A 3793-nucleotide genomic window follows, 5' to 3' on the forward strand; every position below is an offset into this window, starting at 1 on the left:
CCACTGCGCATACGACTCATTTGACAGCGCAGCGCTGCACACTTAAAGTTTTTCCGCGTGCGAAAACTCCCTCGCAGAAATGGACTGCTCGCACTCGAATGATTGCCACTACCATACCTGCACAACCCCTTCTCTCCCTCTGCCTGGTGCCACAATGGAGACTTTGAGAGACTTTTCTGGCCCGACTGTCAAATGTGCTACAGATCTGTACATCTGCTGCTCATGCGGAGATGGTCCCAAAATTTACCAGAACCAGGGCCGCTGCGTGAATTGCAACCATGACGTTTGCGGGTACTGCACCCATGTCAAGTAATGATTTGCTGTTACGAAGTCATTTAGTTCAGATGGTACATTCTCACAAATCCTAATTGGCGATCTCCAAATTCTAACTGTCTTCCTTTAACAGAGGTTATTGTTGGCAGGCCGACATACCTTTCGATATATTTGCATTTTAGCGGGCATGTTCAGCGATTTTGGTTTTATATTGCGCTTGAGCATGCGATTTGGGTTTTGGATATGTATGATGATCAGGCTTTCACATTTTGTTTTGTTCATTTGTTTTCTGCTCTTTTTTTCTTGTCCATCAGCTGCCATGCATTTCTGTCTCTTGAGCGTGTTCCCTTTCTTCCATTTTTTCCTTTGCGTTTCATTTATGTTGTTGATTAGCCGCACAGCGTAGGATTGCATTTGGATCAGGATTTTTCGTTACTGTTAAATTTTTAATTTTTCATATTTTGTATCTTTAGATCAGTGGCATTAGAGATCTCTTTTTGGAAGGCATCAATTCAAGCGAGCAAGGTTGGATAAATATCTCAGTCTCCTTCGTGCCTTTCTTTATATTTAGGCAGGAGTCAGCCCCCGGGGTGCCTTGCAAGCCTAGTCTAACCCTGCCAGGTTAGCGGCTTTTCAATGCAGCTTCAAGGCAACGAACCTGTCTTTTCAAAGACGAAAATCGCAAAATACCCCGTTCCACAAATGATATTATCCTTTCAGCATCCTCCCGAGTTTGCCGTGAGAAAAGGCTCGAAAAGTAAATAAATAAATATCTCAAATTTCAAAGTTCGTTGTTCGCTATGGCTCTCCTTCGCTGCCTGGAGGCAAGGCCATTCAGCCAATCCCATTGGCTCAAACAGCAGCCTAGTTTTGAGCACTCAAATGATATCACCTCCTTCCCCCGAACTATGTTGGAAACTAGTTTGTGAAATTTGGTATTTGATGGAAACTAGTTATTGACATCAGGATAACCCTGAACAGTGGATCCGACCTAAAAAAAAATAAAAATAAAAACAAATAACAAAAAAAAAAAAAAAAAAAAAAAAAAAACTATACCCTAGAGACAATTGCCAATGCGAAGCTAATTCTCTGTTGGGAAGCATCAAGAGAATAGAAGAGAGGGAAGCACCGAGACGAGCTGAAAATATTCACACCACTAGGCTGAAGTGCTCGTATTTCCTTTAAGCTGCATTCACCCCCCCCCCCACCCCCCCGCTGGGGGAGCCCGGGGGGAGTACGGAAATGTATCGGGTACCTTTTCTCCGGGAAAGTAAAAGGTACGACGGCATGGTGGTGTGCAGATGTCTGAGATTTTGGAGTCTGTCGTGCAGCTTGGCTTCGGCACAAGTGGGATGACATCCGTAGATTGGCTGGCAGTTTACCGGGTTCTTCCTGAAGTGAAAAACATTTGTTTTTCCGCAACAATCGCCACCCTTAATGCTGCGGGTCATAAGGGAAGGATGGATTCAAAATGGGCCTTAGCATTTGTTTTATTCACTAGCACCTGCATATCCCCTGAGCTGAGTTTCGGCCCCCGCAAGTCGTCTTCGAGATCGATGGAGGGATGAGTTCGTTGGGTCCTAGCCTGTTTGGGAATGCGGCTTAAAGGTAGACTCCCGTGACCCTTCAAGCCCTGTCTTGACCCGTTAGATCCATGGATTGTTCAGGTCTTGGCGTCTTTGTTCCGCTTCCAACTCTGCGATCAGAAGCCAGAAACGCGACAGAGAGGCCTGATCTCGTGGATTATTACTACCAGGTCAGGGACATGGCCCCGGCCAATTTATTAATGGCAATGGTTGGGTATCTATTCTGTGAGTTGACTTTATCTTGCTGCTTCCTAAGTCACACGGTGGACAGGAACATTATTGAGGGCTACCGGTCCGGGTTTCCGGCGAAGCCTCCCGGCATCATGTGTCGAAAATCGGGCATTATAGGCCTCTTCCCGTTCAAAGAATCTCTGTGCCGATCCCCAGGGTGGCCCCTCAAGGTTTCCGATGACCACTGGTTTCCCCGTGGAGAAATGGATCAGCCTGTTAGCATTATTCGGAATTGGCTAAGCTACGTTATTGGCGGGGAAAATTAGCGATCAGGGCTGAGGCTGCTGAAGCCCCTTATCGAGGTTGGGATCTGAGGGATTAGTTTACGAGGGAACAGGGATGAGAAACCGACACAATAAGCTGTCACAGAAATCGCGCATATGGCTCAGGATCCTTTTCCCATTTGGTAGTGAGCGAACAGCGGTTTTGCTTCGAGTTGATGCAAGCTCCCGCCTCATTCCTCCAGACTCCAGGTATTGGATGCTACGCTGGATTCCTTGAATATGCAGGGATCTTTGACGCCTTGATCACGGGGGATCTTCCAGAATACTTTAGCGGCCTTCTAGCGGCACGGCAGCGGAGATTACGAGGATCAATGCTCAAGATCGGCCCAATGAGTGGTCAAACTCGGGATCTCGAAAACCGATACTTGATTGGAATTGTTCGCTGCCAAGGGCTCAAAGTAGACGAAGACTCATATCATCTTTCTGACGTGCCGCGGTCCCGCGGGGAATTCTCGTCCATGAACAAACACCCTTCCATCAGGCCTCTAGAAACATACCCGCGGAGACCAGACCGGTGCCCGACGAGTGACCTTCCAAGGTTGTGAGCAAAGTAATCATATGATTTCGTAACTATACCCTGTTATCCTTCCGCTGCCCTGCGCTCCCGGTCCGTGCCAAGAAAAATTCCTCTTGCACATCGCAGTTACTCACAATCCAGATGGCTTGTCTCACTCCTTCGTCAACGGCACAAATCTGAGGTTTCTGAGGTCACGCCCTCTCCCGCAGCAGTGAGGCAGGAGTTTTGCATACTGCCTTGTGAAAAAGTATCCACTCCCCAACACCAGTAACAGTGCTGCGGAGCGCCATAGTTTGCACCGCCACTCGTTTTTCCCATCTCAGCATCCACAGGCTCTCAAAGGAAAAAAAGACCAGAAAAAGACACACGAAGAGACCCTTTTCTTTTTTTCACCACACACCCTGACGGGTTGTGTCGCAAAGCAAAATCCAGCGGCTACTGGTATTTATTGATTGCAAAAGAAAACACATCTTGCCTGACCAGCCCCACCTCGTTTCCGACTTGTTGGCATCTCCTCCATTCCCCAGGGCCAACTAAACAAGTTCTTGTAACGCTCTTGTACCGTGACTCCCAGAAATGTAAACATTTCTGGAGTATGTAACCCTCCTAATTTGCTAAATGAATAAACAAATAATTAAAGGAAAAGAAAAGAAAGAAATGAAAACTTAAAAAAAATAAAAAAATAAAAAAAAATAAAATAAAATACATTCCCACCAGATGTGAGAGACGGCTGTTATCGCCAACCAGTATTATACGCCCCCCAACAGTCTTGACTGTTCCATCTCGCCAACGCGGTTGATAGACTCCAGTTCAGATCTACCTCAATAAAACGCCTTGGGATTTTTAGCCTTAACTCAGCATTTGCTTGTATTGAAAAATATATGGAGGAAGAGAAGCAAAGA

Source organism: Histoplasma capsulatum, genomic scaffold (assembly GCF_000149585.1).
Source record: "Histoplasma capsulatum NAm1 scaffold_1 genomic scaffold, whole genome shotgun sequence".
NCBI lineage: Eukaryota > Fungi > Ascomycota > Eurotiomycetes > Onygenales > Ajellomycetaceae > Histoplasma > Histoplasma mississippiense.